Source organism: Crocodylus siamensis, chromosome 7, assembly GCF_052110815.1.
Source record: "Crocodylus siamensis isolate JL-2025a chromosome 7, ASM5211081v1, whole genome shotgun sequence".
Taxonomy (NCBI): domain Eukaryota; kingdom Metazoa; phylum Chordata; order Crocodylia; family Crocodylidae; genus Crocodylus; species Crocodylus siamensis.
Window position 1 is genome coordinate 31,775,392 of NC_143401.1, and position 26,851 is coordinate 31,802,242.

Consider the following 26,851-nt stretch of genomic DNA (forward strand, 5'->3'; position numbering starts at 1 on the left):
GAATAATTAGATTGCAATCATTTCAGGCTCTGAAAAAGTGTTGTTAAGTTTTATCAGTGGTTGTGACACAAAGTACATGTTAGAAACTGAGCAGTCAAAAGAAGCCCCTCCCCCACCTAATGAATAAGGAGGAAAAAGCTCTAACTCCCTTCCCCCCCCAAAAAACCCAGTTCAATTAAACAGTAAGGAGTACAACATCAATAAAGATTAGAGATTAATGACATATCCAAAAAGCCTCTATGCAAATTCTCATGTGGGTCATCAAAAAAGTTTATTAGCACAATTAGAGATCCCACATGACTTTATAGTTGAATTGCTTTCCTTTATTTTTCATTAATGAAACTACAGTAATAAGGGTAATTATATTTCTCTGTGAAAGTCAGTAGGTGTTGTGTGTTGAATGCTTGTGCTAGGTGAGAAAAGCTCATGTTTTCATGGCAACATCGATATTACTGTTTTCTGGATATGCACTAGGGGTGCACAAAGCAGCCCCTATTCATTTCAGATTCGGCCCAAATTAGATTTGTTGATTCAGAGCACTGTCCCTGATTCGATCTGGCTGAATCCAAATCTGGCTGAATCCAAATCTGAAGATTGGATGCCGATGCAGAGAATCAGCATGTAACACGGGGCCTCCTCTGGGCTGACTTCCCAGTGGCCTGCCCACCTGTTTCTGGGCTAACCACCCACCTTCTCACCTGCCACACCTTGTTGGTAGTTATTTAATTGATCTTAATAAAGCAGGAGGCTGCTCATTTCCTGCCCCGATGCCAGGAGGCGCTATCTGCAGCTCCATTACTCCCCTACACCACAGCCCAAGCCTCACAGATGGCATCCAGATGTCTTTAATATCACTGGCCCCACACTGGGCCCCAGAATCCTACTAGTTGACCCCTACCTGGATTCCTCTCCTCAGGCAGCCTATTCTGCCTTCATTCTGGGCAGCATAGCTACCTGAACTGCTTCCCCTTATGGGTGTGGTCCCCCCAGGACCTTTGGCTACAAGCCCTGGCCCACCTCCTTGCCAGTCAGAACCCCAGGCCCTCAGCTCTTGGACATTCCTCACAGTGGGCCCCTGGCCCTTTGACCCTTCCAGTCCTAGCCCCAGCATTAACCAGTCAGGGGATATCCAGTCAGGTACAAGTCTATGGCCCCACTCTCTCTCACTGGGGGTCCACCTTCCAGACTCTACAAAGGGGGCAACCCACCTGGTTGTGGGGGCTAGGGGTTAAGGCACCCCAACCCACCTTTTCCTGGGGTGGTAACTGGCCTGGCATTTCCTGGGGGCTCCCATACCACTGGGAACCCCACCAGGCCACCCACCCACTCCTGCCAGAGTGCAGTTTTAGGTCCAAGAGCCTTAGGACCAGGAGCCTCCTGACCATCCCCTACAGCTCCTCCCTTACCTCCAGATGATACCAGCAGCCCTCTGACCAGGCAATGTTATTGCCTAGTCTCCAGCAGCAAAGCTGCCCTGTTTATATAAGCAGCTCCAGATTCAAAATGGCTGCTCTCATCAGGCACCTGGCAGCTGCCAGCTCCAGGCCCTTAAAGTGGCAGGCACAAACAGTGCTTTGCCACGCAGCGATTCAAACATAGACACAGCTTTAAAAGTTTTTTCTACATACCTCAAGGTACCAGTGCAGCTCATGAATGTTGCAATGCTGGAGCAGATGCAGATTAACACAGGAGCATGGGGGAACCTTCCATGTGCTTGGCGACCCATGTACAGGTCCTCCGGGAAGCATGCTGGGGGCCCCCCGATGCCCACCCAGCTCAGCAATCAGTCATGGGGGGACCCCGGCAGATCCAGAAGTGGACTTGAAGTGCTCCTGGTTACTTCTAGGTCTGCTGCCAAGCATGCTGGGGAGCCCCCTGCACTTCTGTGGGGCACTCCATGCACCCCAGCATCACAGTGTTCACAAGCCGTCTGGTACCTAGAGGTATGTAGAAAAAACATTTAAAGCTGTGTCTATGTCCGAATCTTTCAGAATCTCTTCAAATCAATTCAGAGAGATTAAAGGGTCTTCTGATTTGATTTGGATTCTGAGGTTTGGCTACTGAATTAGGCCAAATCTCTGCTGAATCAAATCAGGGACCAAAGCTTTGCACAGCCTTACTATGCACATCTTTGCTTCATATCAGTATCCTACAACTGAAGCATACAGATCAGGCCACATTTGGAATTCCATGTGCAACCCGAATATATAAGTTATAAAGTAAGCAGTCCTGTCCAAAGTTTTAGGACAGGCAAGGAAGTAAGCTTATGTCTTGCACCCTCTTACCTGAAGGGTGTGTTGCAAAATATTGTGGTTCGTTTCTCGGGAGGCGAAGAACTCTCAGACACACACTTATTAGCAGCACAAAAGGTCTATTTGCAAATAGGGTCAGAGCAGAGTCAGAGGACTCAGATTACTCCGCCCCCTGAGGAAATTCTTAGCTGGCTTTTATCTCTTTCTTCCTGGGCACGTGTGCAGAAACAGGAACTCTTACAACTCATTTCCGGTTCATACAAACATATATGTGATCACGTCACTTCATCCGTCGCATGTATATTATAATTAACTACTTAAGTATGGGGGCGGATAGGCAAATATGCATCAGCTAATTGCGCACGCTCAGAAAGCTCTCTAGGTTACCAAGAGTTGAAATCCCCCCCTTTCAAGGACACAGTCAGTTGAATTCCAGCTTCTGTAATCTGCATGTGAAAACCCGGAGGAGGGAGTGATTTAGCATTAGAAAAGCTAGCAAACTGGCCAAGGAGGAAAAAAGTCCTTGGTAGTGTTTTTTTTCTTATCAGGTACGAGATGCAAACTGTGCAGTTCTAACAACACTCCATTTCTAATCATATTCTAACAATACTCCATTTACTGTGCATTTCTAACAGGTGTGTGATTGGCCTCTTGCTTTTAACACACAAGCCACTGCTTGATCTAAGGGCCTACCAGCAGTGCTGTTGAGCATGTTTAGCTACCAATGCATGAGAGATTTCACTGGCTTCACTTTGAAGCCTATGTGTTTCTGGGTTGGGGACCTAAATCAATAAATTCCCTTCTGTGGCCCAACCTGTAGAACAGGGGTTGGCAACCTACAAGCCCACGGGCCAGATCCAACCTGTAGATTTGTGGTGTTGCAGCAACACTTGGTGGCAGGGGGCTTTAGCAACAGTTGCCTTCCTGTGCCACTTTAGGGAGAATGGCAGTGGTGGTGGCACCCAGCTGCCCTTTGCTTCTGAACCAAACAAGGTCATTCCAGCCCACAGCGAGAAAAGGTTGCAAACTGCTGCTCTAGAATATTAAGTGAGAATTGACCTGGCAGTATGAAAAACATAAATGTGGATTAACAGTAGTTCAGCAAGAACCGAGGAGTTTAACAGTTAATGTTGCAGTATTTAAGTTGTTCATGTTTTGTGTATTTTATATTGTGTAGCAGCATTTTAAAAATGGACCTACCTGAAAGAATGGAGAGGGCGGCTTGGCAGAGAGACAGAGTTTGTCCCAGCGGGGACACTGTAGGCTCTGAGGGCAAGTGAAGCTGCTTTGGAGGCAGCCCTGTTGGAAGTGGGAGGGGTGATGTAACCCCAGTGAAGTTTTGAAAGAGAGCCCTTAGCAAAAGCCCGGGAAGGGCTCTGGGCTGGGATTGGCTGAGAGCCTTGGATAAAAGGGGGGAGCAGTTTTCCGACGGGGGGGTAATGAGAGAGAGAGTGGGTCTGAGGGACAGGCTGGAGGCAGAGTTTCATCACAGTGGTTTCCCGGAGAGCCCCTAGGAGTGACTTTCATAGACATTAGGGCTGGAAGGGACCTCGGGAGATCATCGAGTCCAGCCCCCTGCCCAAAGGGCAGGAAGTCAGCTGGGGTCATAGGATCCCAGCAAGATAAGCATCCAATTTACTCTTGAAGGTGTTCAGTGTAGGTGCTTGAACCACCTCTGCTGACAGACTGTTCCAGACCTTGGGGGCTCGGACAGTAAAGAAATTCTTCCTTATGTCCAGCCTGAAACGGTCTTGCAGGAGTTTGTGACCGTTCGACCTCGTCATCACTTGGGGCGCTGTGGTGAACAGACGTTCCCCCAGATCCTGGTGGTCACCCCTGATAAACTTATAGGTGGCCATCAGATCGCCCCTGAGCCTGCGCTTTTCCAGGCTAAAGAGTCCCATGGCTCTCAGCCTGTCATCGTAAGATCTGTTTTCCTGACCTCTGATCATGCACGTGGCTCTCCTCTGGACTCTCTCAAGCTTCTCCACATCCTTTTTGAATTGTGGAGCCCAAAACTGGACGCAGTACTCCAGCTGCAGCCTCACCAAGGCCGAGTACAAGGGGAGAATGACGTCCCGGGATTTGCTCGAGAAGCATCTATGGATGCACGCCAGCATGTTGGTCACTTTACTAGCCGCAGCATCGCATTGGAGGCTCATGTTCATCTTGTGGTCAATGATGACCCCCAAGTCTTTTTCTTCTGTAGTGCTAACCAACGTAGCACTGCCGAGCCTATAAGGATGCTGCAGGTTTTTCCTCCCAAGGTGGAGAACCTTGCATTTTTCGGTGTTAAACACCATCAGGTTCTCGTCTGCCCATTTGCTGAGCTTGTCCAGGTCAGCCTGGATCACCCGCCTATCTTCTGGCGTGGATGCTTTGCCCCAAAGTTTGGTGTCATCTGCAAACTTGGCCAGTCCACTCCTAACTCCAATGTCCACATCGTTAATGAAGATGTTGAACAGTATGGGTCCCAGAACAGAGCCTTGAGGGACCCCACTGGTTACAGGGCACCATGATGAGTGACTGCCATCAATCACAACCCTCTGGGTCCAACCACAAAGCCAATTTCCAGCCAGCGGATAGTGGTGGAGCCAAGGCCACAACTGGGCAGTTTGGCCAAGAGGTGATCATGGGATACCAGATCAAAAGCTTTTTTTGAAGTCAAGATATATGACATCAATCTCTTCTCCCTTGTCCAGGTGATAGGTCACCTGGTCATAGAAGGAAATGAGATTGGTCAAACAAGACCTACCCTCAACAAACCCGTGCTGGCTGTCCCTTAGAATGTTAGCCTGGGCCAGTCCCTCAAGGATGGCCTCCTTAATAAACTTTTCTAAGATCTTCCCCAGTGCACTGAGGAGCGGCAGAAGAGGCTGCCACGGGAGAGATGCAGTATCCAGTTCCTCTCTCCAGCCCAGGAGCCTGTGGAGGCAGGGTCAGAGAGGGGCTGATTGTGTGGAGACTCCAAGCCAGGAAAGATCTGCCAGCAGCCTGGTGAACGGCTGGGTGAACACAACAGAGTGGGGATGGGGAGAGACTGCCAGAGTCCGCCCTATTTTCCCTGAGGGGTGAGGGGCTCCAGGGGCAGAAAAAGCCTAGGGAGGGGCTGCGTTTGCCAGGCTGCGAGGTAGGAGAGTTGCTACAGCCTGCAGCTCAGATGCTGCTCCCTGCTGAGCCAGGAAAGGGGGTGAAAGATGGGGGAAGACTGTCTTTGCAGGGACTGCAGAGGAGGAGCCACTGCCTGATCCCCAGAGACCCTTGCTGCCCGGAGACCACAAAAGCACGGAAACGGACACCAGCACCAGGGAGCGTCCACGGACCACATGCAGGGACACAGACTGTTCCACTCCCTGAGACACCCCACCAGGGGCAGTGCACACGGGATCCCCTGGTACACGTGTGCAAGTGAGAGACTGTGTAAATAACTTCTTGAGGGTTTATTAGTTGGTATATCAATCTGTTTATTTAATGGTTATTTGTTATGTTGTAAATAATTAAATCTTGTAAATAGTTTGAGAGTTGTCTGCAGGTTGCTTGATTGTAAGGGGAGGCTCTCTGCTCGGGGGCATTGCAGTAGCTTCCCAGGGGGGCTGGGCAGGGCTACTGGCTACTGGGTACTCCAGGATCCCACTGTTCAGGTGAGGGCACGTGTTGTGCCGCACTCAGGGTTACAGTTGTAAACTCTTCCATGTGAGGAATGTGATTTTACAATATTTTTGCAAAAAAACAGCATAAGCTTAGAGTGCTTTAGACATTATTTTGAATAATAACAAATATAGTAACATTTCCTTTTTCTGTGGATTCTTCTGGCTCCCAGAAGAACTAGTTTAAAATCTTGTTGCAAAAAATTGTGGTCCGTTTCTTGGAGGCCACTAAAATCACAGACACACATACATCAGATGGCACAAAAGGTGTATTTGCAAATAGGGTCAGAGCAGAGTTAAAGACTCAGATTACTCTGAATCCACCAAAGAATTTTTGCAGGCTGTATTTATCTTTTTCCTCCTGGGCATGTGTGCAGAAACAGGAACTCTTAGAGCTCATTTCCGTTTCATACAAACATATATGTGGTTACATCACTACATCCATCGCATGTACATTATAATTAACTACTTAAGTATGCAGGGCGGAGAAGTAAATATGTATCAGCTAATTGAGCATGCTCAGAAAGTTCTATAGGTCACCAAGATTTTAAACCCCTCCCCCCCCTTTCAAGGACACAGTCAGTTGAATTCCAGCTTCTGTAATCTGCATGAGAAAGGCTAGGAGAAGCTGGGGGAGAGTCTGTGATATAGTATAAGAAGAGCTGTGGCAAGGCTGGGCAAGGAGAAAAGTCCTTGGCAGTGTTTCTTTCTTATCAGGCGCAAGATGCAAGCTGTGCATTTCTAACAATCTGATGCCAATAGCAGCCTTCCCAGTATTTTAAGTGAATTTGGACAGACATATTCCAAACCTTTTCTGTTTGGTTTGTTAAAGGAGGTGATATGTATAATGTTAAACTGAATAGTCTGTATGTGATGCTCAGACAGCGCAGTAGTAAGTGTTAATGCCCTTCCTGAGAGCTGACATGATAAATCAACAGGAAATTGTCAGCCATCTTTATGCATGTGTTAACAATTGCAGTAAAGCCCCTTTTGGGAGCAAGAAGTCTACCTGCCTTTTCCTGAGCTTTGAGACAGCACATAGTGTCAGGAGTGGCTGAATCCTGCCATCAACATTAGTCAGCAATTGGGTGATTCCTAAATGACAAACCAAGCTCTAGCAGCAACTGAGTTCAGATCTGGCCACAGAGACAATACAGGCAGTTAAAGTTACACCACCAGAACAGTTGGATTTCCAGTCCCCTGGAATGTTGCCTAGATGCATCAGATGTTTTAACTGTTTGAGGGAACTTTCAGGTCTGGACAAAAAGTCTGAACTTTACCAAGTGACTACTCTCATCTACTCAATGGAGGATCAGGCCAGTGAAAGTCTGATGTCACTGCCTCTTACAAATTCAGAGAAAAGCAATATGCTGATGTGATAGAGGCACTAACTGAACATTTTTTTGAGTAAAATAAATTTGATTTATGAATGAGCTAGATTCAGTCTCCATAAACAGGAGTTTTCGTAACCTGTGTAGAAAGAAGAACTAATTAGTGAGAACTTAGTTGTGGATCTTCACAAGGACGAGCTCTCAAAGACTACAGTTGGACCCTGATTTAACACTTCAGAATTCTGTCACACAAGCCCACGAATCAGAATTGGCCCCTACTGCCTTTGACAAGAGCACTTACTCAGTCTGAAACTCGATATGCACAAATAGAAAAAGAAGCACTAGCAGTTACATAGACATATGAGCAATTCAGAACTTTCCTCATTGGCCTGACTTTTACTTTACAAAAAGATCATAAGATCATAAGCCTTGTTAGGAGACAAATCTCTTGGTGAACTCCTGCTGAGAATTCAGGGATTCATCTCAGGATGTTGAAATTTACCTACAATTTTGTACACATTCCTGGAAAAAAGTTACAGACAGCTGGAATACCACAAGGGTTACAAGATGTACCCCTCTCCAACTGAAGGGATCAGAGCAGGTGCATGAGTGCCATGGGAGGTGTAGGGACCCTCCTGCCCCTATAGAGCAGAGCCAGATCATCAATGGGGATGTAACCATACACCTTTTAATGAGAAAAACAGTGGTGGCAACATAACATAACCCAGGAGATATAGGGGAAACTACAATACCCCAAGGAGACAGGATTCAATAAAGGTTAGGCATTCACATTCATAGACATATTCATCCAGTTAGCAAAAGACAGGCTTAACAAAGTATATAAATGCAAACAACACAACAAACAATACTGGCTGACAAAATATAAAATGCACAAACTACAAAACATTAAATAACAAGAGATATTGTGCATAGGTACCTGGAGGAGGAAAGGAGGGAAACACAGTGACCCTCTTCACTCCAACAAGAATTTGTCCTCTGTCATTTCACTCACCTCTACTTGACTCAGCCAGGACTTGAATTCAGGTCTCTCACATAGGAGGCAGAAATTCTACCACACAGCCACCACTGCTGGGCCTGCTCTAGGCTGCTGGGGCTTTTTGAACTTCTACCTCAAGCTGCCCTGCCTCTTGCTGGAGAAACCAGAAGCAGAGCTGGGAGCCTCTTGGGTCACTGTACACCTTCTTGCTGGGGCCAGGGAATCTCTCCTGCTAGCTGCAGCCTTTCGCTGGGGATCCTGAAGCCCAGCAGGGAGCTTTGCCTGCTGGTCACACACAGCACTGCTGAAAATTCAACCGCTGCCTGTGGGTCCTGCTCCTTCAGGCTCTTCTGAGGCGACTGGCCCAGCTCTTGCCAGCTCTTTGAAACTCCTTCCTCGTCACCCCTTGCTGGTCTCTCCAAGTCAGCCTGGCTGCCCCTTTTATCCCCCTCCAGGTGACCCGAGGGGCCAGTCAGGGAACATGGAGGGTGAGGAGGTCTTATTGGTGAGGAAAGGGAATCCCAAGCCCTTTAATCATTTTTTATCCTTTCAAAACCCCTGGGACAAATCACTACCAGCTAGCCCATCACACAGCTGATACTTTTTCTAGGCACAATTACGAACATCACTGGCACTGGAAAACTCTGCCAAGAGCAAGATGTTACTGTTTATGTGGGCCTTATTGCGGAGGGGGACATCCATATCTGTTCCGTTACAGATGAGGATCCAGGAAGCTGATCCTTTCTGTCAGAAGATAAAAGTAGTACCTGTGGCGGGTCAGTAGGGGGCGCTCCTGCGTTGAGCCGCCCACCTCCCGGCGCCCAACCACCTTCCAGACTCCGAATGCCTCCCTAGGGGTGCCTTATGCTTGGCCGACCCCCCTCCCGGAGCACACTTGCTAGCCTGGGGATAACATCGCCGCCACCACCCCGAGAAGGGACTGTCTCGGCCCTGTGTCCTTGGGGAAACACAGGCCTAATAATCCGATGGGTACTTGACCCGGTACAGGCACTTGGGGCACTTCCCCAAGTCGGGGGAAAAAGCAAAGTCTCCCTTAGTCCGCAGACCTAAGGGGTCTCTTAGGCATAATTTAGACCCACCCCTCAATAAGTCTACCACACCAGTCAAAAAGGAGAACTTTATTGATTACAAGGGATAGGGGAAACTAGGGTACAGGGTTGAGCAATATCTTAGAAATCCTAAAGAGCAAACAGTGTGGCGGAGGTAGCCTTTTGATTACGCATCTGTGTTACTGCCAGCTAAATATCTAATCCGATTGAGTAGCTTACTCACAAGCATCTTCCAGAGTTCTCCAGTTTCCCCTCTGGAGTCTTGGGGTGAGGGAGAGAGCTAGGTCCCGATGGTAAGGCTTCTCTGTCTCCCCTGCTTTGCTGCTGCTTCACCTCATGGCCGAAGAGAGAGAGCCTCCTTCCCCCCCAACCTATATAGCCCCTGTGACCTCATTCACCTGGTCCAGTGGAGGTCAGCCCCAGTTGGCTGTCAGCCAACCAATTTGAAATACATCACCTGTTACCAGGCAGATTCCAGCTCCCCAGGTAGAAACCCCCCACCCAGGTAATTGATGCAAGTCACGTAGGCAGAGGGAGCAGGTTTCCCCCCTCCCTCAGGAATGCAGCCAGTTCAAGTTAACTAAATAGACAGGCCAAGGGTGCGGTCCCCTGTGTGCTGGGCCCATCCTAATCAAATGGTTGCAGCTCAGAGATTTTAGTCACAGTGTCACAGGGCAGAGATTTTGGGGAGAAACAAGGTGGCTTTCTGCCACAGTACCTTTATGAAGAATGGTCTCAAGCATGAACAACTGGTGCCTCCCAATACTGGGGGGCACAATATGAGGGCGGCACTGTCAGTGGTGAGCAGCAACTGCCCTCAGAAGCCAGTGGCATCAGCAACAGGAGGGGTGGGAGGTGGCAAGTGGTGACCACCCTCAGAAGCCACCAGCCACCACCCACAGAAGAGTAAGCAGCCAATCTTGAGGGGGAAGGGGGAGATGTGGGGGGGGCATGGGGTGGCACAAGTCACCTATGGCATCAAGTAAGATTCAAAGGAGTGAGCTGGTGAGGTACCACCAAAAGAAGCTCAATCTCCATATGGTCAGGGATTTAGTTATGTCCCACAACAGAGAACTGATGTCTTTCATTCTACCCCAGTATATCCTAGAGAATATTCATGAAGCTCATCAGGGTTCTTCAAGATGTCAAACCAGGGCCTATCAGACACTTTGGTGGTCCTCTGTCAGTGATGACATACAGAACTGAGTGGCTAGCTTTAAGGCTGTAACTGTTTTTTTTTGTTTTTTTTTCTTCTGTATAAACTGCCGCGCGGCACGCTCACATTTATGTAACCTTGAAGTCTTGACTAGTAAGCTAAATGAGCGCTTTGTATTTTTCTCTGTTGGCATTAAGCTACACATGCGCATTTTGTAGATTATTTCTTATCTAGAAGTGTTATTTTTGCAGAAATGAAACTTATGTCAAAAGTCTGCCTAGCAATTACTATGTAAAAGAAACTATCCTATCCCTGTATGCTCAGCTTATATCATAGTTAGTGTCACAGAGGCAGTCCAACCAACATCTATAAAGAGGCAAAGAAACAGAAAACAGCAGAGACGACGACCGGAAAACTCTATAGGCCCGATCACCCTATAGACCGGTTCTCAGCCTCTCCGTCTGGGTGTACCCCAGCGAAGACAAAGGCCTCGAAAATCCGACAACTGACAACGATTCACCGTGTTACGGTTTTGTACTGTATATCCCATTCATGAGCTGTTGACCAGTTCTGGGACTATGGAGCCAGCAGCCGCACCTAGCTTTAGACTTGTTCCACTGTTGGAGAGCAAGGGCTGGCTCTGGAACCCCGTGAACCAACAGACCCCCTTTGTATCCAGCATACTGTAACTGAAGAAACATCGGAGACTCCACTCCTCGACTGCCTCTCATCGTAGCTTAGACAGCATATCTACGCTCGCTATACTTGTATTTACTGCAGCTTCATTCCAACCGGCCTCCCCTCTTATTCATAAGAGGGTGAGGCCAGGTGAGTGAATAAAATCTTTTCGTTTTATCCTATATCTACTCTGTAATAGCTTCTATTACTAACATCCCATCCAAATGAGCCGTTGACCAGTTCTGGGACTACGGAGCTGGCAGCCGCACCTAGCTTTGAACTAGTTCCACTGTTGGAGAGCAAGGGCTAGCTCTGGAACCTCGTGAACTAACGGACACCCTATAAATTAAGAAACATTAACAACTTACTCTAAGTTGTCTACTTGTGCCAACTCGGCAAACCTCGAGGTCGGCTATAAAGCTACCTCCAATCCCGCCCCACAAGCCGCGTGCTTGCACAGCTCCACAAAGCCCGCAGCTCCCCTAAGCGGTGCCGGAACCGCTAGCCCAGCATTCTGCCACAAAGGCTTGTGCTCAACACCAACCAGTCCCTATAGAACCATGTCTTATGACTGATTACCAGATTATTTATGGCAGATGATTTACTGACTTGGAAGAGTTCTGTTTGCCTTGTTGTTATCAACTATTACTCCTGTTACTTGGAGATGGGACAGTTGCAGAACACCACAACTGAGAGAATTATAATGGTATTGAAGAGTATGCACACACACACACACCATGGTATACCATCAATTTTAAGATCAGATAATGGTTCACACTTTTCTAGAGCTACATTTAAGCAGCTTGGAGTATGACTTTCAGCATATCACCAGCAGCCCACTTTCTCCACGTAGTAATGGGGAAACAGAACGTGCAGTGCGGACTGTAAAGAATTTGCTTCAGAAGAACAAAGATATCTATAAGATTTTCCTGATGTATTGTTCAACACCATTAGAACATGGATGGAGTCCAGATGAGTTGCCAGCTTCACACAATTCTACCAACTGCAATAGATGACATGGTTCCAAAACTTGTCAGTGCACAGGAATTTCATGAGAAAGATAAATTGATAAAGGCTGTCAGAGATGGAAATACCAGTGAGAGGCTGCAGCCAGCAAGAGAGGTTCCCTGGCCCCAGCATCTCCATCACATTCCACCCATTTACTACACTAGGGCAGGATGCGTGTCAGTTCCACCAAATACACTGGATTTGTGAATTTATCTGTTTTAAATGAAAAGACTTATTGATGTTTTGGTTTTGATTATTTTCCTTTTGAGTCTTTACCACTCTCTTAACTACAAGAGAGTGATGTGTTTGTAACCTCTCCTCTTGAAATTGATTGTGCAGTTCTTTGGAAATCCTTCTTCTGAGAAAGGGGGTAGTAGTAAGAGTTAAATCCCTTTCTGAGGGCTGACATGATGCATCAACAGGTTGTCAGCAGTCATTTGTGTGTTAGCAATTGCAATAAAGCCTTTTTGAGAACAAGAAGTCTCCCTGCCTTTTCCTGAGCTGTGAGCTAGCACAGACAGGACCTGATCTAGATCCCACTAATTGTCAATTAAAAGACTGCTGTTAAGTTTACTTGGCTTTGGACCTGGCACATAAATTGCTTTGGTTTTTTAATACAATCAACAGGAAGATAATCTAGTTAAATAAGTATCTGCTTTATAGTAGAAACACTATAACTTAAAAACCATCACATTACAAATACTAATTGGCCTATTGGTTAGTACAGCGGTTCCCAATCTCTGACAGATTGTGCATCACTAATCTAAAAAGATACAAATATAAGTACCACCAGCCAATTTCAGTTCAACTTTAACTACCACCAGCAAATTTTTGTCATCTAAAGTAATTAAAATAAGCCTGTTAATGAGAGGTGTACCAATACATTGGTCTGATATCAGATCAATACCGATATAAAGAAAATCATATATATTGGATATCAGCCCAATGGGGCCAATAATTTGTCTGATAAATGCCCATGCTGAGTGCAGCTGCAACGCAGCATGGAGAATAACTGGCATCATGGAGAGCTGCCTGGTAAGTCAGAAGGGGGGAGAGAAGGGCCATGGGCAGGGAGGGGCAGATCAATACCCCCTGTGGTGAGGGAGAGGGCAGGGGTAAGCACTGCCCAGCCAGAGAGTGGGGGGACAGAAGCATGGCTCATGGGGTGGGGACAGCTCCCGCCACTACTTGCACCCTGGGAGGGCGGGAGTGGGGGGGAATGTGCCCTCAGATCTGCGTGGTGCAGTGTGGGCTGCAGCTGCAAGGTGGAGTCAGAGCCAGTGCTGCACAGGGCTTTTCTTGCTGAGGGCTGGGCTCAGAGCAAGCTCCAGTGGTGCTGGGAGGATGCTGCAGCCACCCCAAATTTTGCTGCAGTTCTGCTCCCAGCCCTGCGTCACTGCCAAGTGCAGCCCCGGCTGAACGCCCCTCCTCCACACAAGTGCCGGGAAAAGTCAGGACTGCAGGCAGCATGGGGCTGCCAGTGGAGCTGTGGCAAAACTGGGGGTGCCTACAGCTTCCTTCCAGTGCCACTGGAGCCCACTCCAAGTCCAGCCCCTGGCAAGAAAAGCCCCATGCAGCACCGGCTCCAGCTTCACCCCACAGCTGCAGCCAGCCCCACGCCATGAAGACCTGAGGGCACATGCCCCCCTGCTCCTACCCTCCCAGGGTGCAAGCAGGAGCTGCCCCCACCCCATGAGCCATGCCTCCATCCTGCCCCCTCCACACCAGCTGGGCAGCACCTGCCTCTGCCCCCTCCCTCCCTCACTGAGGGGGGGCATTGATCTGCCCTTCCCTATGCCCCTTCCCTCCTCTTCCACCACACTGGACTTACCACCTGATGGCAGTTGTGTCGGATATTGGCTATTGGTATTGGCCCCCAAAATCTCTATTGGTGCACCCCTACTGTTAATGCATACCACTGACTACTATCGGAGGTACCCATACCACAGATTGGGAAACAGCTGGGTTAGTGAATATGGCCAGGTATGTGGATGTATTTACTTAGTAAACTGCTCTTGAAATTTTCAATACATTAATACTGAATCCCAAATGTTTAGGGATGCTAACATTTTTAAGGTATTTGTACTCTCCAAAATATTAGTATTAAGTTGCAAATTAAAATAAAACATCCTTTAAGATATTTAGTGACATCATTTTATAATATTTAAAGGTGCAAATGAGTTTTAGTTGGAAGCCTAATTTTGTTCCCTTATCCCTTAAACTCCACAAAAATCCTATTTGTCTCAGCATGCAAAGATTACATCTATATCAAAGGTAGGATTTTTTTTAGAGTAAAAGAAAGAAGGAAGTTAGATGTGTCATCTTAAAGTACAGCTTTAATAAGACTTTTCTCCTTTTTTTGCTGCTGCAGTAAAATAATTTGAAAGAAAAGCAATGAAATCTGCTTTCCTGAATTCTATACCCCAAAGCAGATGTCTTGTGATGAGGTTAAAAAATGTAACATTTTGAAATCAAATTAACATAGTTATGCTTTTTAATAATATTTCTAGGTACTTTTAGGTTCAGTCAGCTCAATATAAGATGCCAAAGGCAGCTACAAATCCAGGATTTTGTTCAAAAAGACCATATACAAAAAGTTCATAGGCTTGGCCAAAAAATGTAACTTCCCAAGCTAGGGAAACCTGCTAGGAAATCTCCCCTTCTTCAGGTAACAGCTTGTGACAGGGGGTGAACTCCCAGGGCCCGTCACAGTGCCTGCTCGCCCACCTGTCTTTGGTCATGCCACCTGCCTTACTTGCCTGCCATGCCTTGTTGGTAGATAATTAAGATGGTAATTAGTCAGGAGACTGCCCTTTGAGCACCAATGCCTCACAGATGCCATTCATGAATTATGCTATGCTCTGGCTTGAGGCCAGGCCCAATTCTTAGGTCTCTCTCTCAGTCCCCTGTTCGGGGCCTTACACATACCACCCCCCCTCTCACTGGGCCCTCTACCACTCCACCTGCTCTCACCAGGTCTCTTACACTCTTGCCCTTTATTGGGCCTCATTCACCCCTGCTCCCTCAAAGTAACCACATGGGCCATCAGGCTTGTCCCTTCACTCCTTGGCTGGCCCTGGTGCAGCCTTTTGAGCCTCTCCTGTGATGCTCATCTGTGCGGTGGCCAGGCAATTAGCCAAACACTAGACTAACCCCACCCCTGGCCCCTCACCAGGTAACACACCCCACTGGATTTCTAATTGGGGCCAGTGACTTGCCCCTTGTACCCATAGTCCCCTCCATGCTGTCTCCCTCATCCTCAGGACTACTTGCAGCCTGAGGTGTCTGAAGACTTACCTGGGCCTCTCTTGCACTCACCCCCTCTCTGGGGCCCAACATACTCACCCCTATGCTGGGGCTTCAGGGTCCTACATCCCATGGGCTCAGATGCCTCACAGTAGCATGCCTGGTGCCACTACCCTCTGGGGTCTTACATCCCTGCAGGCTCAGGTGCCTAACTCATGGGTGTGCCTGGCCCCACTACCCACTCTGGGCTCAGGTGCCCCTCACTGGATGTGGCTGACCCTACTTGTTGGCTTAGAAATGGTATTTAAAGACCTGTTTTTTGGGAATTGGCTTATTGGTGTAGATACACACATTATAAAAGGTTCAAGATGGGCAGCAGGGGTTAAATGGATTTCTGAAGAGCTTGGGAGACACACACACAGCTTTTCATGGCCCTGAAAACAGACAGACTGTCTGGCACAACAAGGCCAATGGATGGACACAACCTGAGAATTGAGGGAGCATGCCATAATACAAGATCACAGCTTTCAAGGCAGGCAGGTTGTCTAACACAACAAGGACACAGTCTAGAAAACAGCCTGGGAACCAAAAAAGTATATTCCATACTGTCCCATAACACAAGATAAGTGACACCAGCAACAAGGCCCGAGAGCAGCAGAGGGTCCCGAGTCCCGGTTTTTGGGAAACAGACCAAATTAGGAGAAGGCCCAGAAGACTACCTGGATGTGTGACCACAGAGAGACAACCAATCACAGAAAGCCATGGATGAAGAGTCATCAGGAGTCATTAAGGGGGAAGGAGAATATAAAAGCAGAGACTTGACATTAACAAAGGGTCTCACCTGTCCCTCCTTATCCCTCCCTTCGTCCCATCCCTCCTTGTCCTCCTCCTTCTCTTCCTTGAGAGGGGTTCCCCAGGAAGGATCCTCAAGGCCATCATGGACCAAGGGCACACTAGGAGCCCATCTCATGCACCCCACTGGGCCTCGGCATCCCACCTCCAGACTGCTGACACCTAAGAGAAAGAGCCTTGGAGTGGAGCCTGCATCCTGACCAGATGTACTTTGACTCTGATAACAGCCCTAGGATTGGTAGATGTAGAATAGTTTCTATTGTTGTTTTTCTGTTATCGCTCTGTATCAATAAATTTGCTTATTATCAACTGGCAGGTGTTGCGGCCAGTCTGAAGGTTATGCTCGCCCAGAACAAAGGTACAAGATCTATATTCCTAAAATCCAGTGTCAACACTACTCCCTACAATGTTAATAACCCACAGAAAGGTGGCACAAAGGAGGTAACTGGCCTGGCATTTCTGGGGGAATGTCCTGTCATGGTGTAACAGGTTGCCTTCCCCAGCGCCATCTTCCCTGTTATCCGCACCCTACGTGGGGCACCCTTGGAGTCCCCTTTAAGGTTTCTTGTGTCCCACTCTCTACTCACCTGCCACATATTGATGGAAATTATTATGCTGATGTTCTTATAAGCAGGAGACTGCCTATTGTATTTCGTATGTTAGGGTCTTTCGCCTACATAGGCCTTGAACCTGGTCTTTCTCTAGCTAGGCTTCCCTGTCAAAACCCACCAAACAGGGTTTGACTCTCAGGTGCTAGGTTTTAGCCTTCGGACTTGTAGCCCTCCCTTCTGCCCTAAACTGCAGCCCAGCTTTCCTGGCCCAGAGGCCCATCTACCAGGTGCACAGCCAGGGGGTCACAAGTTCAAAGCCAGGCAACTGCCTCAAGCTTCCACTGTCCCGGTCCAGAAAAACCTAACATACAGGTGCATCAGACCACCCTGGCCTCTTAGGATTGTGTCCTTTGGTGTCAGGGTCAGTGCACCCCAAAATCCCATGCCCACACTGGCACCAAGGCCTATGTGCCCCTAACACTGTGCCTCCTCTGGTCCTGGGGCCAATGTACCCCAAGTCCTGTACCCACACTGGTGCTGGGTCCCCATGCTGTCACAGGGTCCCAGTGAGGCCTCCTCCTTCCCAAGATAGCCAAGCCACCGGTGTTATTCAATAACAAACAGAAATATGAACAGTCCTGTCCATGGGCAATAATTGCTACTAAAAAAAAAAAATGTGATTAAAGAAGGCAGCGTGCCAGCTTACATTTACACAGGGTTTGTGCTTCAGCTCTGCATCATCAGCTACAGTCTTTCTTCTGGGGTTCCAGATGCCTTTCTGGGGACTTCTGTAGTTCCCCTCCTCCAGCCTTTGGACTGTTCACCAAACCTCTCCATCAAGCTCTGGGATGCACTCTTGCCCCTACTGCTGCTCTGCCCAGGGTTTTTATATAGTCCTAGCCTGCCCCTTCCAGTCAGCTGATTAGCAAGCCAGGCTCATCATTTAACCCCATCCTTACTGGCACTTTGTGCCCAGAAAGTTCTGGCCTTAAAGGGGCTGACCTGTCTTCTGGTAACAGGGTTAGCATTCCCTGTTACACACACCCCTGTCTTCTCTTTCATCTGGGATCTTTCCTTCCCCTCTGAACCCTTGACCTGTCTTCTGGTAACAGGGCCAGGGTTCCCTGTTACACATGGCCATTCCCAGAAGGCCTCCCTTCCCAGGCAGGGTGCAGTTTTCAGTCATAGCCAGGACTAGGAGCCTCCTGCCATCCCCAATAGTTCCTGCCCTTACCTCCAAGATATTCCATAAGCAACAAAGCAACTGGGTGTTGTTGCTCCATCAGCTGCTAGCAACAAACTGCTCCTCCAGCCCTGAGCGTCAGAATCTTAAAATGGCCACCTCATCAGGGCTTGCCTGCACCTGTCTGTTTCCTGCTCTCCTCCTTAAAGTGGCAGACATCAAAGGCGCTTTTCCACCCACCTTCCCCTTTAAATGGTTCCTGGGGAATGCTTTACCTGCTTCTCACAAAGGAGGCCTACACACAGCCTTCAACAGCCCTTAAGTGGCAACCATCCCATTGTTGCTCCACCACACACCTTTCCCCTTTAAATGACTACTCAGGAGTGTCTTCCAGCTGCCCTCCTTGCAGCACTTCGCCAGCCTGCTGCATCCTGTACTAAGTGAAAAGCACTCCAATTGTGCTATGCCACACAGCTAATCTCCTTCCTTCTACACTAGCCTCTTCTCACTTGGTGCTTCACATTGCCAGCATGCTAAGTCTTTAGCAAAGGTAATCCAACTTTTGCAAAACCCCAGGAGAATGGTGTATTTAGGCAGTGAAATCAGAAGGAAATTGAGAGAACAGGATCATTCATTTTCTTTTCATTTAGCAGGGGGAAAAAAAGGTGAAGCTCCTATTCTTTCAAGTCTCTATGAGCTTCTAAGTACTGGGGAAAAATAATTGATTTGAGGTCTGGAAAGATTAAGTATAGAAGTACATGCAGACCTCTCAATTGCTCTCCCCCCCCCTCCCCTTTAGGAACAGGTTGAAATTTAATATTTTCTTTACAGCTTTTGTCAGATTTGGTAATACAATTTTATTCATTTCAAAATAATTCAGACTAGAAAATGTAACAGTTTTTCCTTTTTTTTGTGGACAGTCCTGCAGCTTCCATGTTGTTAATTACAGACTGTTGAAAGTTTGAACATTTCTTAATGCATGCTTTAAGAAATCCATCCAGAACTAACATCAGTTTTCCTTTAGTTCTTTCTATGACATTTTTGTTATAATAAGTCCATGAAAGTACAATTGAAACTAGAATAAAGCAAAACAGACTAGAGCAGAAGGTTCATATACATTCTTGTGTGAGGTGGGGGTGTTTTGTATATCTTGTTACCAGTATTGAGATGATAAACACAACACAGCTCCCTAGATACTACTAAGAGTATTTCATGGTAAATTAATAAGAATAGACCAACAGATTTCTATTGTATCTTTTGTCTGAGTAAAAATAGTCATTTAATGATGATTTTTATTCTTTTACACATTCATTTTATATTAGCAATGAGTTTAAGCTGGATTAGCAGTTATGTCTTTATTAGAAGAATATGCAGGGTATTTAACAGTTGTATTCATCCTCTGTGGAATAAAATGAATAAACAAAACTCAGTAGCGTACAAATATGCAAGTGATGCAAAGGAGTTATTACACTGTGTAAGCTTGTCCATGCAGGGTTCCTGCCTGCCATGACTTTGATCTTGTTAAGAAAATGGGGAGGAAAATGAAAATATGATGATTAGTACCTACAGAAGGACCATGCTTAGTCTATTTTAATAATCGTAGTGTTTTTTATTCTCTCTTATTCTTTTTACAGGAAACCAGTTGGGAGGCAGCAGCTTGTCAGAATTGTCCTTGGATTCACCCCCATACTCCACAGAGGATCCCCGGCCCCTTACTTGGAATGGTAAGTGAGGTAGTGCGCCTGCTTGCTTGTGGCTGCATTGAATGATCAGTGTCTGCAGGGTCTCCTCCACATCCCCTGCCCTGCGAAGGGAGTCTCTGGGCTTCTCAGTCTTGCTTGAATCCTAGCTCATGCGCTGTAATTGAAAGAAAGGAAAAACGAAGGAAAAAGAAAAGAAAAGGACTCACCTTCTTGGTCCCCTGCGTCCCTCTTCCCTTGAGCCTAGATGTTGCTGGGTCTTTTCAGGGGTCTCGGCAGGTGGTGCCACTCCCGCCGCCCCCTCGGCTAAAAGCAGCCTCTCTGCTCTGTGGTGCAGACCACAGCTTCTTCCCACGGCGTGGCTCTGTGCTTCCCTGCACTCACCACCATTCCCTCTGACTCCTGGTAAGTGAAAGCGTGGGTCTGGGCTCCGGGATACCTCTGCTCCCACTGATCTGGCATTGGGGGTCTTTCCTTTGGCATCTTTCTCTGTAGAGCATCTCCCTCACAGCTCCTTTCTCTCTGTGGTGCCCAAAGCCAATTAGTCCGTGCCCTGATGCTGGTTTTATGCTGGTTTTGGTGGGCTAATGACCTGAGCTTGCCTCAGGTGTGTAATTCCCCCCACCTGGCAGAGTTCATCATCGGGTCAGTCTAGCCTGATCTTGCCTAAGTAACAGGGCTCCTGCCAGAGTCCCTGTTACACACCTTCCCCCCCAAGTTCAATAGTTTCCCTCTGGGAAGGACATTCTGGAGCCCCTACCGGGCACCCCATAACACGAGAGAAAAAAAGCAAGGAGGAAAAAATGAAAGAAACAGAAAAGAAAGAGATTTTTGGAAGTCTCTGTCTTCATTCAGCTTCCGACCAGTAAGTCTTAGTGTTGTCTTCAACAGGTCGTGTGTCCCTGGGAGGGTCGTTTCTGGGATGGGATAAGAAATCTACATTTCCATTACTCCGGCCGGCTTGGTGTTCCACTGAAAAAAAGAATGGTTGTAAAGCCAGGGACCACCTCATAAGCCTAGCGTTATTTAATTTAGCTGTTCTTAACCATTGCAGAGGCGCATGGTCTGTGATGAGCATGAACTTCCGGCCCAAAAGGTAATATTGGAAGAGCTCTATGCTCCATTGGATTGCTAGACATTCTCTTTCTATGGTGGAATAATGGACCTCTGTGGGGTTCAGTTTTCTACTGGTGAATGCCACTGGCTTTCAGCTCCCTGTTCCCTTTTGAATAGTATAGCTCCCAGCGCTCTTGCTGAGGTGTCTATTTGCAAAAAAAAAAGTTTTCTGAAAATCTGGCGTGTACAGACCCAGGTGCTGCATAAGGCCTCTTTTAGTTGGTTGAAGGCCAGAAGGGCATTTGGGTTCCATGAGAATGGGTTGTGGCGCCCCTTTGTCAATTCCGTCAATGGGGCTGCTTTGTCTGAGAAGTTGGAAATGAACTGCCAGTAGTAGTTGCCCATAAATCAATTCAAACCTGGGGTTTGGATGGGTCCATCTAATCCTGTATCCATTCCTCACACATGAGATCTAACAATCCTCGAGGGCTATGCCCGTAAATCAATTCAAACAGGGAATAACCCATCAAGGCCTGAGGTGCCTCTCTTATTGCAAAGAGTAATGGGGGTAGCGTAGCATCCCACTCCCAAGGATCCCCCTGAATGCATGCCCTAATCATCCCTTTAACAGTCTGGTTGAACCATTCTACCAGGCCATCAGTCTGGGGATGGTAAACTGAGGTGTGCAATTGTTTAATTTTCAGCACCTGGCAGACCAGACCCCCTTTAAAATCTTAGACATAACATTTTTTCCTTGGTCCGTCAAGATTTCCCAGGGTATTCCCACCCAGACGATCCACCGTAGTAAGGCCATCACTATAGATGGTGCTGTCACGGTCCTCAGTGGTATAGCTTTGGGGAACCACATGGCGTAATCAGTGATTACGAGAATGAATTGGTACTCCGCCCTACTACGCCAGAGTCCCTGTTACACACTGCATTGTAAGAACAGCTCCCTATGCTAAAGTAAATAAGCAGGGCCTGAAGGTATAGTCCTAGACAGCGTGTGGATCACAATAGATGAGCCATCCCAAGGGATCCCTTTGACTTTCCTGTAACTCCCAAAGAGTAAAGCTTCTGTGCCAACAGTTTAACGTACTCTGTATTTGCTTACCTTAATGTCCTATTAAATATGCTAAAGAGCAGATTTTGGAAGCTTCTCATGGAGTCTTCTAAAACATGCAGTTTCTGCAAAACCAAATTTTAATTTTCTGCAGAAAATTTTGATTTTGTTCCCCCACTTCCCCCACAAAAAAAAACCTTGGAAAAAACTGCAATATTTTTTCTTGGTCTGAATGAGATTTCAGATTGCAGTGTAGCAAAATATTGCAGCGTTGCCAACTCATCAGCTTTTTTTCCCCTGAGTCCTGGAACTTCAAACAGAGTTGAAATTCCCTCTTGCAAGTGTAATTCTTGATGGAACTCACTACAGGTTTGCAAAAGTGGGGTTGAAGAAATCCTGAAGGTGCAGAGAGAACAGAGCAGGCCTTGGTATAAAACTGATTTATATGTTGAGGTGCAGAATCATCACTTAGTAGTGAAACTGACTGATGTAAGTGTATGAACGTTTGCACTAGGAGCCAAAGTTCAAAACTATTCAATAGATTTTGGGAGCTGATAACCCTATTAAGAGCATAAACTGGAGTGAGGAGGAGGGGGCTTTAAAAATCAAAAGGCAAAACAAAAAAATTAAATATCTATTTAATGTTATGATTCTTAGGCCAGTCTTACTATTATGGGGTAATTGGATTTATGATTTCTTGAATATTTGGGGTTCTCACTACTGGAATTATCAAAAATATTTAATTTTATATCAGTTTAGCAGTCACCAGTTTTGTGTTCTATTTCCATGGCCCGTTGCCTCATGAGATTTGTTGTCTGGGCTCCACATTTATAGTCTTTGGGTTGAGCTCCCTGACTGGATTACACTGTCATGATGCAGTCTCTTTTTCCTCTGTCTCAGCTGTGTGAGAAGTCACTGGAATCACCTGACTGAAGGTACATACTGGGATATGTAGGGAAGATAACATACCTGGTCCATGAGCAGAATGAGAGACTGAATAGGGTCACTGGACAACTCATAAGATAATACAATGTGATTTTATAATATGCAGGTTAATATTGAACCACCTCACTGTGTGTTTGATTGATAAACTGAAAGGAAATGTTTTGATTTCAGGAATATTTAAATGTTTGTTTCAATTGAAAAGATTTTTATTGCTTCTAAACTTATTTAGAATTTTTGTTCTGCAAAAAACCCCAATATTTCAACTTTTTATCAAATGAGCCCAACACTTTAGTCCCTGTTGGACCGTTGACTTAAGTGTGCTCATTTCTTCCTGAGTAGTTATGATTAAACAGAATGATGATGGGAGCACTTCTTTCTCCATGATTTGTATACTGCTTGCTTCCAGTGCCTGAAGTAGTCACTGCTGTCTATGATCTCCTGGGCTACAGAAGCAGCCGCAGCCACAGCTACTCCTGGAAGCAGCTGCAGTGCGTGCAGCGATCAGCCACAGTGATCGGCCATCATGGGATTCCCTTCTCCCTCCCCAGACCACAGGATTGCCTGTGGGGGACCCCCCTCTGGTTGGTGACACATGCCCCCTGACTAAGGCAGCACCAGTCACCCATGTGTCAGCTGACTCCCTAACCACAGGCAGGGGTTTTGTCTTTCACATAATGGGCAGCCTGTTTCTCCCTGCTACAGCTTAACCCTGCTGCTTGCAGCCGTTATCCTCTGGCTGCCTGCCTACACAGGTAGGCTAGCCTACTGTGCCTTCCTTTCTTAATTAACAGGTGCCTTTCGATCCCTGTAACATCATCCAGTGGCATAAGATTCATAGATTCATAGACTGCTAGGGGCTGGAAGGGACCTTGCAAGATCATCGGGTCCAGTCCAAGAACATAACATGCAAGTATCAAGTGAACCTCAGAAGGAAGATGTGCCACTGGTATAAATTTGGAACAGTATTCATTCTGTTGTGGAAAATGCCAGAACCACGCAGTCACATATATGGTGTGATACGTAAGATGGGAAGTACTTTCATCAGCACGTTAGTCAGAAAAATAACTGTTGGAGCCCTATGTCCAGTTTTGGGCACCGCATTTCCAGAAAAATGTTGAACAGTTAAAGTTCAGAAAAGTGAACAAAAATGATCAGGGGTCTAAAAGAAATAACATATGAGGGGAGATTGAAGGAACAGAGGTTTTCTTTTCAGTTCAGAAAAGAGAAGACAGAGGGGAGATGTAACAGTTTCCAAATATATAAAAGATTTTTGCAAAGAGAGAGGTTATAATCCATTAACTATGTATAGTCAGGGTAGGTGAAGACTGCAATGGCCTTATGAATGACGCACACCCCTGTTGGCTGTGGGGGCAAGGCGACAGCACGAGTGCGGTGGCAGTAAGCAGGGGAGCTCCTGCAGATGCCACCAGTGCTGTCGGCCAGGTCAGGGGTGGGGGGAGGTTAGCAAGCGCTGACCAGGGGTTGGCGACCACCCACAGACCCTGCTGGCAGTGTTGGCAGTGGGGTGGCAGGCGGCGACTACCCGCAGGTGCTGCTGACACTGTCAGTGGTGCCTTTTTGTAGGGGGTGCACTGCCACACTCAGAGAGTTCATGTGCACCTGTGTGCACCCCCTACGCATCACCTCTGAATGGCCTCAAATTGCAAAAAGAGAGATTTAGGTTACACATTAAGGGGAAAAAAAACTGTTCTAACTGTAAGGATGGTTAAGCAATAGAAAAGATTACTTTAGAAAGTTAAGGAATCTTCATCATTTGGAGGTTTTTTAAGGGTAGGTTACACAAATATCTGTGAGGAATAGTTTAGGTATAAATGATCCTGACTTAGGTTTGGAGGATTGACCATCTTGTCCATCCCTGTTTTCTAGAATTCTGTGGTATCACTCCACTCCACTCAAGCAATTAAGTTACCACCCTTATTTGCATAAGTTGACAGTCTAGTGTTGTGTTTTTGAAACTGAAGATTGAAGTCTGTTTTCAAAAAGGGTCTGGAAATTGACCAGCCACTGCAGAAGCACTTATCATAAATTTAGGGAACTCAAATTTACAAAAAAATCCTTTGATTTCTTCCTGAACCTCCCTATCCATCTCAGCCATCAGGACCCTCCCACTTGATGCTTCCTGTCCTTAAGGAAATTCAGTGGCTCTCTCTACCTCCCAGGCTTGAGTAGCCCTTCCTTGGGTGTGCAGAGGTAGTTTCTCCTATCCTGTTTCTTCAAGAGGCACCCATTCTAAATCCTCCTCTCTTTCTTCTCTCACACTCAGAGCAGGTAGGGAAACATACAGCATACAGTGCCCCATAAGATAAAAAGCTGTGGAGAGTAAGTCTCTGGGAATTTAATAGCCACCATGCAGCCTGAATCATAGGGTTTACTTTTCTAGCTTGCCAGTTTTGTCCTACTAGGCCTTATTCAGTATTAGCTGCCCTGAGGTTAATGTAGCAGCTGCCAGTTGGGAAGAGTAAAATTTCCTTTTCTGTTGTGCTACCTAAATGTGTGAGTTAATGTTAAAGGTGCTTCCCCCTTTTTGTTTGAAGAAGCAAGAATTGCTATGCAGCAACTCCAAAATCTCAGGGAAACTGTGGGATAAGGAATAGGGTATTTATCTCACTGAATACCACAACACACAAATCTAGGGTGTCTTTGTGCAGCTGTGTTATTTATAGTGAGGCTTAGAAATCTGCTGCTACCATCAAACTAGTGAACCTGGTTCTTTAACTCAAAGCTATAAAGCTTCATTCTTCTAGACCCAGAGATTATGGTTATGTAGGAATATGCTAGGAATCAAGGGAAGATTAAGGGGTTATCTAAGGCTAGAAGTGAGAGGGTGACATATGTTGGCATAAAGGCTTAAGAAGGAAACAGTTTTCCCATGTCACAAAAATTTCTGGGATTTTCACATTTTTTTTATTAGGGCAAGATGGAGATTTTTTAGAATTTTTCCAAAAGAAAAATGAGACATGCACTATACTAGAATAGGTGATAACCTGTTGGCTTGGGCACCTATGTAAGATGGGAGATCTGAATTTCAGAAGTCCCTATTTTGGCAAATAGAGACTAGGGACTCGAAACTCAGATTACTACATCCTAGGCAAGTACCCTAACTGTTCAGCTACAATAGGCCAGTAAGTTATTTTGTCGCTCTTTTTTTGTCTCACTCAACCATAGACTTTATTTAGGATGCAATACACTTTTCTTAACTAAACTGAAAAATATTGGTTTTGGGGAATTTACATTTTCAGGTAAAAATGTTTTTTTTCTGGAAAACTCTTAAAAACTCACGTGTAATTCTTTCATGGGCAGACCTATTTTTACCAAATGTCTATAAATGTAGAGGGCTTGGAGTTGCAGAGAATTAACTCCTGCCCAATTTGGAGAGGTCTGACAGTTATTTGTCTTTACCTGTAAACTGTGCAAGTTTCTTCTTGTGATGTATCAGCATTTCTGCTACTTGGAATCATGAAATGCTAAAAGGAATGAAAACATAAACTAAACTTTTCCAAAACTTATAAAACTTAGATTAGCTTCTTTCTGTTCCAAATCTGAGAAAGGAATTAAATTGGCTCCAACTCCCTCTAAATAGATTTGATCAGGAAAAAAGATGTCTGAGTTGGTTTTCAAAGACTACACAGCACTTTCTAGTCACCCAGAGTGGTATCTCTACATGCTTTTATTATACACTGACTTCTGCTTAGCACTAAATCGGCAGCCTTTACAATATATCATTTGTCCTCATTCCTCAATTAAGCATGACCTTAGTTTACCTATTTTCTTGCTCAGTCTGCCTGCTCTTATTTAGAGACAAGATTCTTTGGATAAATGTAATATCTTTTATTAGACCAGCTGAATAGTTGGAAAAATTGTTCTTTACCAGCTTTTGGGAACAACTACTCTTCTTTAGGCATAGGGACAAACTGTTGGTGTTTGTGTATTTAGAGACGCATTAGTTGCCTGCTTGCTGCTACTTTCATTTTTAAATCAAAATCCTGACCAAAAATGATTTTATTGATAATGCAACAGTGTGGACACCTGCTCTTGACATGCAAGAATATTCTGATGACATAACCAGCTACCAATAATAGTAACAGCACTCTAGGT